Source organism: Ammospiza nelsoni, chromosome 3, assembly GCF_027579445.1.
Source record: "Ammospiza nelsoni isolate bAmmNel1 chromosome 3, bAmmNel1.pri, whole genome shotgun sequence".
Classification (NCBI taxonomy): domain Eukaryota; kingdom Metazoa; phylum Chordata; class Aves; order Passeriformes; family Passerellidae; genus Ammospiza; species Ammospiza nelsoni.
In genome coordinates, this window is record NC_080635.1 from 78,373,001 (window position 1) to 78,386,920 (window position 13,920).

Consider the following 13,920-nt stretch of genomic DNA (forward strand, 5'->3'; position numbering starts at 1 on the left):
GTCTCAAGTCCTAAATCAGTGTGCACTGCCCTCATGCAGAGCACAGATCACTTTTTGCCATCCTGTAATTCATTTGTCACTCCTTAGGGACAAGCATATTTGTGAGTAGGGATTTCTTCTGAATTTTGTCAGCATTCATTTGGAAAAAATACTAGCCCAGGTTATTAGGTAGTATGAAGTGATATAACTCTACATATGTCAAAAAACTATGGGTGTCTGATGTTATACACACAAAATTTTAACTACTGTATTACAAGAAGGTTGCTCTGTGCAGCCTGCAGATTTCAGCATGTAGTACAGTAACAATGTCCAGATTTTCCAGATTTTAGGTATTTTGTATGTGAAAATTCACATGAAAAGTGGACAGGACGCAGGATCTTTTCAGTATTACTTGCATTTGAGAAACATTAAACACAACCAAGTGTGAACCTGTAAGGAAGTTTCTTAAGACTGAAGAATATTGTTGCCCCAAAATTCTAAAAAGTCCAGAGACTGAAGCTTCTACAGCCTTCACATAACTCCCTAGGGAAAAAAAATAATAAAGAAGGGGGATTATTTATTTTCTTAATGACTTGTATGTTGGCCTGAGATTCAAGGAGGCATAACTGATCTTGATGGCCAAGAACTTCATAAACCTCATGAAAGACAAAACACCTGTTTTGTCTAGCAAAGGAAGCATGCTTAGAAAAGGTGACAATTTTTCACATTCCCTTCTTGCACATTAACACCAGTATCATTTTGTCACTTATATTGAAAACCAAATTAGATTGCTCTTTTTCCCCCATGGGTAAACATGTAGATTTTATACATACCTCTCAGAAATCAGGTTTTGAATGTGTGCCATAAACCTGTACACATGTCCTACTTTCAGGCTTGCCCTGCAAGTAGGAATACTCTTTCCAGAGGTGTTTGTTTCTAATTTGCGTGGCCAGCGAGGTGCAGCGGGACATGTGGCACCCAGCCAAACAGATATGAGACAGCTTCCAGCAGAGGATGGATAGATGTGTGAAGGAAATCTGCTTGTCTTCATGAGCCTCCGGGGAAAGAGAACTCCAGGCCCTGACTGTACAACTCAGCAATTCTACACACAGTGAGGTTCCCTTGGAGAGTCACACAGCCCCTTCTGTGCTGCATAAATGAGAACCGAGCAACGAAGACTCCATCCTACCATTTTATTCCTATGACACTGTGAACCAGTCTGCAAGGGTTAGAAAATGTTTAGAACCAGAAATAACTCCAGGTGAAGGCCTTTGATTGCCACAGTAGGTTGCAAATCATAACAGGCAAGCACAAGAGATCCCATAACCTTACGAAACATTCCAGGACAGTTAAGTGGAATACTTCCCTTGCACAATTTGAGAAAAGTTCATCTCTGAAGCATGACATGAAAACTTTTGCTCAATACTGCTGTTTTCATTTTAACTTAAAGTGAATAAACAGACCCAAAGGAGTCTGGCTTTAGGGCAGATTGCCTGCATAGGTACTCAAGTGATACAGACAGCTCTGTAATGAAGCGCAACCTGGCCAGCTACTTCAGAGTACAGCATTTGTTGTTGTCATACTTAAAGTAAAAAGATTCCTCATTAACTGCCTTATAAAGATGTAGTTCACTCTCTTCTTACAGGTAGGAAGATCTCAGTACAGCACTAACTCCTAGGCCTGAGCATTGCCTTCAGAGCTGTAGCAGTAGGAGTCATGACACTGTGACAACACAACAGATCAAGTAATATCAGAAGACGCTTCAATGTTGTATATTCTTGGAAAACATACACTAAGCAAGAAACAGGCCTTTATTTTTCTAGTAAGAGGAGCTTTTCCTTATATTTTATACTTATACTACATCTCACTCAAGGAAAATTTTATAGAGAAAATTACATATATTATATAGAGTTCATTGTTCTTTTCTATAGAAGGGTCCCTAGGTTTTGATTGAAAAATTTTCCCAGAAATCCATAATGTCTGTTATTCTTTGAATTTCCAACTGAATTGCCAACACAGATAATTCAGGATACCATGGGAATTAATAGTCAGAAAAAGAGATATTGTCTAGCAGGCATAATACTGTAAGCAGAGGACATCTTACTTGTTTATCTCTTCCTACATCACCAAACACTATTTAAAATGATAAGTTTTTTTTTCAGGGAGATTTTTTTAGCACAATCTACAGACAATTTAATTATATATGCCAGTATTTTATTAATTCTCAGGTTAATATTCTGAATTTAATGTGCTATAGCTAAATCATTTGAATGCAAATCTCTCATTGAAACACTTGACACCAAACACTGGTTTTTGTCAGAATTACTGAACATTATACTACATAATCCTTATAACTTGTGCTTTAATTGCAATAATTTAAGGTAGCTTAGTTTCATTTCAGACCTTGCCAACAGGGCCATGAAAATCAGAGGTAAAAAGAAACATAGATATAGAATAAGGGAAGATTTCTTTGAATTTGGTAGCTGCATCTGAGTCCTTCATATTCTGAATTTGCTGTCTTTTGGATTAAGTTACACATGTTACCAATCTGTGCTATGAGTTATACTCATACTAAGGTGGTTTTGTAAATCAGTCCACAAAAGCATTTGTGCAGGATATCTGGTGGCAGATACAGAACTAAGCTAAAAAAATATACCTGAATTATCAATTTTATTCCAAGTAGTTTTATTTAAAAAATAAAATTACAAACTCCTGAAATCCTTATTAAAAAGGATGGGGTTAAGAGTAGTGGGAGGAGAATTTTTCTTTAACTAAAAACAAAAACATGCTTGGATTAGTTTAAGGTTCAATCCTGCAAGTTGCCAAGCTTTCTGGTCCCAATTCAGTAAATTACTTAAGCATGAGCTTAAGTTTTAGGCACATCATCAATTCCAAAGAAATTATCTGACTCACACATCCCTAATAAATGTCTGGGCTAGAGCCAAAGATCTCAACACTTACTAGTATTAAGACCTTTGTTTCCTAATTAAACTAATATTGATAGGTAGATTGCACAGAGAATAAAACCCCCTGCAAAGCTCCTTGCAAGCTGGGAATCACAGCTGGCTCTGCTTTGACCCACACACCTCACAGTGTGACTCGACTCTGCCATGGCACAAAGCTGGCCACAATGTTCCTGCCCTCCCAACATTCCCCCAGTCCAGGGTGAATCATATTCAGTGTTGCTGAAATTCCTAGCTATCCAAACAAGCAATAATAGAAACACTTGAACAGAAAGAATTGTTTGAGTCATGTAGGTGGTTTTCTTGTGTGGGAAACTACCCACTTGGTATCTATGTGATGAGGAAAGTCAGCTTCATTTGCCTCTGGCTGCCTGAGGCAGGCAACAAAAAGCACATTCATGCTCCTATTCCTTCCTCCTCTCAGCAACACAGAAGAAGGAAAAGATTACTAACATTTATACTGTGGGTTAAGAGAATACATTCCCTGTCTGTAAGGCATCACTTCTTACCAGTGGGAACTTTTTCCAGAATTTTACACTGCCCACCCTGAACTCACCCATCCAGCAAGATGAAGAAAATGCTACCCAAATACATGCTGCCCAGTGCAGAAAGAATCATGCTAGGATACCAGAAGTATTGTTCTGCTGATGTTCAGCAATACACCAAACCCTCAGCAGATATGGTGTCTGCCTAAAATAGACTAAGTTGACCAAATAAAGCTGCTGAGTAGAGGTGAGGAAGATAGTGCAATAAGACACTACCATTCACTATTTGTGTCCTTCTGGTCTCTGGCAAGCCTGGATAGAAATCAGAAGAGTTTTTATGAAAGACCAGAAAAGAACAATTTGCTTTGGAGAGTTTTACAAAGCAAACATGAGGAGCAGCGTGGCTGTAGTCCAAAAGAGTTTCTTCAAAAAATTTAAAAAGAACAGACAAGAGACCTGAGTACCCCAGGCAGAGAAAACAGCAGACAGCAGACAGTAGCTTCTCAGGGCTGTGTAAAAATTATGTGACTGGGGGAAAAGCAAGCCAGGGTGAGGCTTTAGTTGAGGCAGATCTGGAGTAAAACATCAGTTCTGGAACCTATCAAGCAACAAGGAGGGAGAATGAGGACAGCAATCCCTCAGACATGTTGAAAGCCCAGGGAGGACATGATCTCAAAAACAGCAGGCTGTGAACATGGCTGTGTTGAACATGGCTGATGAGCCAAAACCCTGGTCAGAGGCGTGTTGGCTGAGCAGGAGGGGAGCTGGGGGAGAGAACAGAGGGGACAGAGGATCTCTAAAATCCAACATGAGCCCAGGGATGGGAACAGGAAGGTTTTTCATGCCAGAGAAGGAGACCGACTTGCATGGGAAACGTTACTATGCAAAAAAATTATTCCTGGGAGGATGTGCTAGATGTTAGGAATAGATTTTAAACCTTTGCCAGCCCTGCTCAGCTTTGACACCATGCTGTCAATGGCACTTTTCAACAGGTATTTCAGGGGGAACTTCATCTAGCACCCAAGAGATTTTATTAAAGTCAATATGACAAACTGTGACATCTTTACAGAAGAGAGCATAACAAAAGGTTTGCATCAGTTTTGTGAGCAGCCCTTGGGCGGCATTTTCAATCTAAGTATACAGAATGATTTCTGTTGAAAGTGCTATGCTGAAACTGGTGACATCACCAGTGGCAAAGGATGGAAACTGCCTGCATCCTGCTCTCAGCAGCCTTAATAGAAAAATGATTAATCATAAGTGCAAAAAAAGTTGGCATACTGTCTCATCTCTTTTACCATTAAATTATGCTGTCTATTTTACTTATTAGTTCTGGACTGACTTTTCTATTTTAATATAAACAAAGGGTAGGTAATTATAAGTGACATCTGCACATATGCTTCCAAAGTGTGAATAAAACCTTTCAACACACTGAAATATACTCGTTAGAGCATGCATTTAGATTCTGTCAGATAATAGGAAGGAAATTTCTAGAAAAATATGAAAAAGGAAATCATTTATGGTATCACTGGTCACCTCCTTATTGGCATTTTAAGTAAGAGATAATTAGTCCAAGGATATCTGTCTAACTGTCCTGTACATAGACAGGCTGCCTGCATTGCACACAAATAGATCTATAGGCTATTGTGGTGTTGATGACAGAGACAGGCAGTTGTGAAAATTTCAGAGAAGACAGCAGAAAGCTAAAAGGTAGAATCACAACAAATGCATTTGCAAGCAAATGTCTACGCAGAGCAGGAGTGAAGGCTCACAAATGATTTTTGGTGGTCAATTCTGAACCGAATAGTCTGCAGAATAAATGACCATGGTAATAGAAATGTTCTCATAAGTAATGTAAAATTTGCATCAAGAAAAGTCATGACTGAAAAATTAAGCACTGATAAAAAATATTTGGGTTGCACAGATGTACAGATAGGTGCTCAATTTGTATCCATAAGAAGTAAGTAATGAAATGCTCTAAAGGTCTGGCTTATTAAGCACCAACGTCAGTGAAGATTGTTCAAGACTGCTGCTGAAATAGTGTATTTCAAAGTTTTTATGTTTAAAAACTAGAATATTTATGTCTTTAAACAGAAAGTTCCTTCCTTCCTTCCTTCCTTCCTTCCTTCCTTCCTTCCTTCCTTCCTTCCTTCCTTCCTTCCTTCCTTCCTTCCTTCCTTCCGCCACTTCCTTCCTTCCGCCACTTCCTTCCTTCCGCCACTTCCTTCCTTCCTTCCGCCACTTCCTTCCGCCACTTCCTTCCGCCACTTCCTTCCGCCACTTCCTTCCGCCACTTCCTTCCGCCACTTCCTTCCGCCACTTCCTTCCGCCACTTCCTTCCTTCCGCCACTTCCTTCCTTCCTTCCGCCACTTCCTTCCTTCCGCCACTTCCTTCCTTCCGCCACTTCCTTCCTTCCTTCCTTCCTTCCGCCACTTCCTTCCTTCCGCCACTTCCTTCCTTCCGCCACTTCCTTCCTTCCTTCCTTCCGCCACTTCCTTCCTTCCGCCACTTCCTTCCTTCCGCCACTTCCTTCCTTCCGCCACTTACTTCCTTCCTTCCTTCCTTCCTTCCTTCCTTCCTTCCTTCCTTCCGCCACTTCCTTCCTTCCGCCACTTCCTTCCTTCCGCCACTTCCTTCCTTCCACCACTTCCTTCCTTCCGCCACTTCCTTCCTTCCGCCACTTCCTTCCTTCCGCCACTTCCTTCCTTCCGCCACTTCCTTCCTTCCTTCCTTCCTTCCTTCCTTCCTTCCTTCCTTCCTTCCTTCCGCCACTTCCTTCCGCCACTTCCTTCCGCCACTTCCTTCCGCCACTTCCGCCACTTCCGCCACTTCCTTCCGCCACTTCCTTCCTTCCGCCACTTCCTTCCTTCCACCACTTCCTTCCGCCACTTCCTTCCGCCACTTCCTTCCGCCACTTCCTTCCTTCCTTCCGCCACTTCCTTCCTTCCGCCACTTCCTTCTGCCACTTCCTTCCTTCCTTCCGCCACTTCCTTCCGCCACTTCCTTCCGCCACTTCCTTCCACCACTTCCGCCACTTCCGCCACTTCCTTCCTTCCGCCACTTCCTTCCTTCCGCCACTTCCTTCCTTCCTTCCGCCACTTCCTTCCGTCACTTCCTTCCTTCCTTCCTGTAGAAATACAGATTTGGATACCATTGCTGAAAACTACTTTTTCTCTAAAATACTTAATATTTTCCTTGTTTGAGTATCAACTATTTTTGTTTGTGTTTTCTCTAGCAGACAATAGTCTATTACCTTCCTTTTTGCAATTAAATATTACATTCTTAAGAATTATCAAGACTAAAATCTATTGAATTCTTCAATGTTTCCTCCAAATAAAAAAGGTCATGTTAACTAGATCTCTGATCATTCCTTCTTACTTCTTCTCAAATCTGTCCATTGTTCATATGTTTCTTGAACTCCTATTCATGCTTTTATTTCTCAGCATTTATACTACCTTTTATTGAAGTAGCCTCTTACTTTTGCAAAAGATATGTTATAGCTCACAAAAGACTGTGAGGAAAAATAGAATGTTAATTGTATCCCTACCTCAGAGATTTTAGAAGAAAGGATATTCAGCACATGCAGAAAAGAAATAACCATATAAAAATAATATATTTCACATCACAATTATATACTTAGTTACAATCACCATGACAGTCCCTCACACATTTTAGTACATCCTGCATCCCCCTGTGAGGGAAGGACCTACTATTATTGTCTTCCTACCATCAGGGACATATGAACAATTATATCTATATCTATATCTATATCTATATCTATATCTATATCTATATCTATATCTATATCTATATCTATATCTATATCGTCTATATCTATATCATCTATATCTATATCTATACACAGCCATCAACAATTATAGACACAAATCCACAAACAATTATGTGTCGTCATTTTATAAATTTATAGAAATAATATATTGATACATATGATATTTCTCATTCTCATGTTACCATGTGGAAATTGCTAAATTACCTCTGAAAGAGCTAGTGAGGGTACCAGAAGCAGAATATATACATTCAGATGAGCTCCATCCACTCAGACAATTTTCTCAACAAGGAAGAAAGATTTATTAGCCTGCGTTAATGTGGGTATTATCTGTTCATGATGCACAACCAGCTTAGGACACTTCAGACAACCCAGACCTGTGTCCTGAAAAAATTCTTAAGAGCTCTTATCACCAGATCTGCAGTAAATTCAGCATGTCTCCCACACTTCTTGCATGCCCAAACCACCCACAGTCGATTCCTCTTCGCTTACCTTGGGTTTGAGGGGGATTTTTTAGGAAGTTAAACAACATGAGAGGTAAAGCAGAAATACAGAAGACATGCCACCTCAAGTTGAGGTTCTTCCCACACTCTAAGCACAGCTCTTTCATCAGAGAGGAGGGACTCACCCCCTCTTCTTGGTAAGAACAAAGTCAACTAACTGAGACTCAGGTCACACAAACATGCACTAAATGTTCCACATAGGCCTAACAACTATAAAAAAACATCCCTTTTGGGAAGGAGAAATAAGTCTAGTGACATTTGATATATGAACACAATTTAACCATACCTACCTAGACAATTTTTGAGTTATCCATCTAGACAATTAACCATGTAGACAATTTCTGAGTTTTCAGGCCTTTAGCTCAGCCAGTCCAAATGCATGAGCTCTGGTCTCAGGAACTGCAGGTGAAACTAGGAAAAGAAAGAAGGGAGAGGGCCAGAAAGGGCAGGGGAAGGTAACTGAGGAAAGAAGGAAGAAAGAATATAAAAGCCTAGAAAAGAAGAAGTGGAAGGAAGAATATTTGAAATTTGAAGACTCTGATTTAGCTCAACTTTATACATTTCTTTTGTTACCTTATCATCAAGCAGACTCCCAGTGCAGAGACCAGAACTTTGGCGAGGTTTTTCAGTCAACATTCACAAAAAGAAAACAGAAAACATCTTAAAAAGTCTGTTGCCCTTAGTAAATTCTACTTTCTAACTCTTGAAATGTGGAAGGTTGATCACCTTGTTGGTTTGCACACTTGTTGCCTGACAGGAGCCAGCTGACTTCTCAGAAAGGGAAATCTGGGGACAAAAAATCAGTAATGACTCAGATACGAATTCTTCCCCATTGTATTAAAGCATGTAGCTAAAGCCCTGTGCAATTGCTGAAAACTCAAAGTTCTGTTTGGGACATCACTGAAACATACTTAGCAAATTTGCCTCTTAGCTGTCAGATATTTTTTTACTAATTGATGCTAATTTATAATAGGTATATTTCATTGTTATTCTTTATTGTTACCATGTTCTTATAGTTGAGAGGTAAATATTAAAATATTTTCTGATTTTTTTTTTCTCCTCCATAGAAGGACTAGATGATTTGTTTTTGTCTTGTACTCAGAGTTTGGAAATCTTCTAAATCAATCAATCTGTCAGCTCCCACAGGTACTTTAGCTGTCTTAACAATTTAGCTCCAATCCTGCAAATTTGTATGCACGAAGATGGCCAAGAATAGGACTTATCTCACCTAATCTAAGAGATAGCAATCTAATCTACACAGTTGTCTAGGCTACACTTCTGTTGTCAATTGAGAGAGGCAGGAGTCTAAGATGGGAGGTATGAATCACCCCTCCGGAGGCGAAAATCTCTCTCCATTGACTCTAGAGGGAATCCAGGAAGGTTGGTTATAGTAGACATCCAACATTTAAATGATCAAAACTAAGTGAGCTAAATCGCATTTGAAGTGCATGAAGGGCATGCTGAAATCACTGCAATTCCTCTGAAAAATAGTTGTACAGATGTTAAAACATTTGTATAATAAATGTTCCACACTATTGAGTCTTTAATGGAAAAGACTTTTTTTATGTGTTTAGGGGAATACAGCTTTGATCCCTGACTGGTATTTTTTTTTTTTTGTAAAATTAGAGAGGGATGCAAATCAGAAAATTCAGATGTAGGAAGAAAATTGTTCAATGTTACACTACAAAGCGTTTTAAAGGGTAACTATTGCTACCCTACCTGATTCTTCACTCACTGCTAGAGCCAATCTGCTTCTGAGAGGGAGTCTTCACAAAAAAAAAAAAAAATCATATGGTAAAAATGACCACATAGAGGTGTTTGGGAACACTGAATATAAGAACGTTTATTTTTGTATATCAGCAAAAATGAATGATGATACCTCTGCTCCCTTGGAAGTTCAGGAAGGTGTAGCTGTCACACTGCCAGACTGCCCGGATATTATTCAAACAGTTGATTATTGACAGAAACCTGTATCAAGTACATCAAAAGGTAAAACATTTGCTTGAGAATACATCGGTAAATTTTATCAACTGACAATAAGGACTTGGTGGTCTCATAGGCCGGGTGGATCTGAACATGAACACTCAAAGGTACATTTTTCTCTACACTAGCAAATCACAGCGTGTTGGCTTTTTTTCCTTTGTGGAAAAAAATTGCTTCAATTTTGCAGGGACGGAAGGAAGCAATGCCACCCACCTTGAGGCCTCTGATTTCAAGGCACTTCCCTTCCCATTGCATGTGTTTGTGGGGAGCAGAGGTTTTGTGTGTGCACAGCTGTAAGCTTGCCAAAGCCCCCTCAGCGGCTGCTGCCGCCCCACCAGCGCAGCTGAGCGGCTGACTGCCGTGCTGAGGTACTGAGTCAAACTGGAGTCTGTCCCCACACACAGCCCAGAAACTTGGAAACTTCAGTGCCAGATGCAGGGCGGTTGGGAAATCCACGCCCATAACCCAGGGATAGGGTGCACAGCTGGAGCACAGATGCAGACAGGGCCTTGCTGGGGTGGCCGTGGGCCGTGTGGGATCGGGGATGGCCCGAAAGGCTGCGATGTGCCCCTGCTCACAGCAGGTAAGGAACGTGTAGGGAACACACTCCATTCAGCCAAGGGATCTCCGCGTGCCACTCAGCTGCCAGCTCTGCTGCGGCTGCCGGCGTTCAGGTGGATTTCACTCGCTGCTGCAGGCAGACAGACTTTACCGCTTTGTGACTCACCGGGGCTCCATCGGCGGGAGGGAGAGCAGCAATCATTTATGACTCACTGTATTGTATAAGGCAGTGGAAAATCATTTGCCTGCATACTGTACAAATACATACTGGAAGTATATAAAATATGTTGAAGTAATTGGAACACAATTAAAATGTTCTGAAGCAAAAGAGAGAAAGGTTACTCATTACCAGTCTCTTCCTTTTTGCAGAGATAACCTATTACAAGAAATTTGCAGTATTTTCCTTCTGAAGTAGTCAAGGCTTTAAAATTCTGCCTAGAAATAGAACTGTGTGAATAATTTGGGGTGGGGGTTATATTCAAAGAAAAACTAGCAGTTTTTGTCCTCTTGACAGTGTTTTTTTCTTCTTTTCTTGAGCAACTGTTCCTAGGATTAGGAAAATGTAAGTTCTTCTGAAACAGTAGGAATAAATATATTTTGAAACTTTCCTTTTAAAAGAAAAGTTGTGCAAAAGCCTAATTCTTGAACCAGAGTTTGAATAAAACAGACTGCAAAGGATATTGTTGCACCAGAGGAAAAGAAACCATAGCCTGCAGATTGGGGTGCTGTCTATGCAAAGTTCTTTGCTTTGCTAGAATTTAAATGAGGACCTTAGGAAAAAAATATGTCTGGCTTAAATCTGAAAAAAAAAATAAATCTGAGGCTCCTTTATCCTGGAGAATTTAGAACCTGGGGTTACATGACTTGAATGAGGCAAGTGATGACAATATCAAGGAGACAGCTGTGTTTGAACACTCCCCTTTCTTTCAGACCAAAGCCCTATAAAGCAATACTAATAAAAGTTTTTCTACTGGAAAGGAAAAAAAATTCCTGTCAAAACTGATATTTTGAGACAATTAGCTCACAGAATTGCAGAATATGCCAAGTTGGAAAGGACCCACAAGGATCACTGAGTCCAGCTCCTGGTTCTTCTCAAAAACATCCCCAAAAGCCACATCATGTTCTTTAGCAGAGTGAAATGTGGGATCAGACAAACCCCGTGAGAGCATGATGGGTGGTGGGAAGATGAGAGTGGGACCAAATTCTTCAACCCATGCTTCAATCTTGAGTCACAGACAGGTCAGTCTACAGAGGGGAACTTCACCTGAAACTGAAGCTAAACTAAAAGAAGTGCAGGGAATGGTGAGCTGATTGCTAGGCAATGGCTATCACAGCAAACACAAGCTAAAATCAGCTCAGGCCAAGACAAGCCCAGGCACATTTTTAATCCCTGCCCTGCCAGGTCAACAGAAAGTCCCTGACCTTTTACATGTAGGGACAAGGAATCACATACACTGAGCTACAAAATAAGGACAAGGAAAAAGAGAGGAAGAGAATGATGGTCTTTTTCCCCACCAGAAAAAGAAAATAAAAAAACAGATCTATGCAGGATTGCCTTTAAAATGTGTGATGTGTTTAAAATGAGGCATTTTGTGTTCTGAGGTTGGCACCAAAAAATTTCCTTTTAAGATAATTCTTGTTAAACTAGAGAAATTACTCTGTTCTGTCAGAAAACAGAGAGGATACCTGGAGCAACTCTTTCCCATACTGTAACCTGAAGATCAGAGCCTTTCAACAAGGAGCAAACCTTCCAGTATCTCCAAAGTTTCAGGTGTGTGTGAATTGCCTTTTTTTTCCTTTTTTTTTCCTTTTTTTCTTTTTTTTTTCCATTTTTTCCTTTTTTTTTTTTTTTTGGGTTTTTTTTTTTTTTTTTTTTTTTTTGTTTTTTTTTTGGGGTTTTCTTTCCTGCCTGTGCAGACAAAAAATGCCAGATTCATGGGGACAGAAAGAAAAGACAAGAAGCAGCAAAGGGCCAGCCTGGGAGTCTGAAGACTCATCTGTAGGGGCAAAATCTTAGTTTACATTTAAATGCAGGCGAAACAGTAAAACAAGTACAGGCTCACTTCCAAATATCTGACATTTGGTCAGAACTTTGCAGAGAGGTTGGGATCCTGCTTTCCTGCTCATTGTCTTCTTCTAAAAAAACATACTATCTCTCCGTGTGCACATTTTTGCAATTCCACCCAGCCCTTGTCACATGGACCCTTAACATCCCAAAGAAGCACAGGGCACCGTATCCCTGTGGAAGAGGACATCTCTCAGTGCAGCCTCTTTGGGGAATTTCTCCTGTAACTTGGTACAAGCTCCCTGGGCCCTTGGTGACATCCCAGTGTCACCCAGCACAGTGCAACTCCATTCAGTCAAACCAATCTAGCGCTGGCTTCTATCCCCGGCCAGTGAGAGATGGCCCTCAGTCAACCAAGTGGCAAGTAAAAGGCACAATGAGTCTCATATAAGAATTTATGACACAACTCATAAATTGAGTGTGTTGTCATAAGTGTTGTCCATTTGTCTGTCTTATTATCTCCCAGGCAAGGGCCCAACTGATATCCCAGTGTAGCTGATGATAGGACTTTAAATTTTGGAACATTTTCAGCATCTTATTTTGTTGATATGCAGAAATTAATCTAGTGTAAACCAGAAGGTTGGTTTTTTTTGTTTTTTTTAATCTCCTAATATCACAGGCAGACATGCACTTATAGCTCAGTAAAGTGCCCAGAGCAATACTGAGACAGATCAAAATGCGGTATTTTACAGGAGACAGAAAATCTTTCTGAATATCTCAGACTCAAAATGTGACTTGTGTGCTATATGATCAGGTGAAATATAGAATTAATGTCTTAATCTTATAGAATATCCCGAAATGGCTAGTACAACCAGCTAAAACCACTATATTAAATTAATTGCTGGATTAAATTTAAAAGGTCACTCAAAATACTGGATTTGAATACACAGAAAGTGATAAAAAAATTATCCACTTGCCCAGTGTTTTCTAGTGGTTGTAAAGATTCCAAAAGATAAATAAGTTATATGTTATTGTAAAAGTCATTGTGATCACTACAGAACAGGTCTATAGGAGACCAAAGAGGAGTACAATAATAAAAAAATTGCACTAAATAAAATAATAAGGAAAGGAAAATGGCGATTTCAAACTCTGTGAATTTCAAGTACAATGACAATATTGATTTGCAGCCCAGAAGTCAGAGTAATAAATAAAAATCATGGGAAAAATTTATTCATTGTCTCTGATTTGGAGCAAACGGTCCAGTCCTAAAGGAGGCTTTTAATTTTTACCAAAAGGAAAGAAATATGTGAAGAAAAGAGGACAGTTTACTTTTTGGGGTTTTTTTTTTGCATCTGGGACAGTTGCATAGAAATTATTTTTGGATACAGAAAAATACATAAAGGCTTTGCAGTAAAAAAGGGGAGAAAAAATTTCCAGTGTTGAATTTTTAACAAGATAACTAGATATGGAGTGGGCAGTGAGCAACTTTCACTTTAGGGGGGAAGACAGAAGGTAACCACCACATTGACTAACTGAGATTCACAGAATATTCTGAGTTGGAAGGGACGCACAAGGATCATCAAGTCCCACTCTTAAGTAAATGGCCCATATGGGCATTGACCCCACACACTTGGTGTTACTAGCACCATGCTCCAA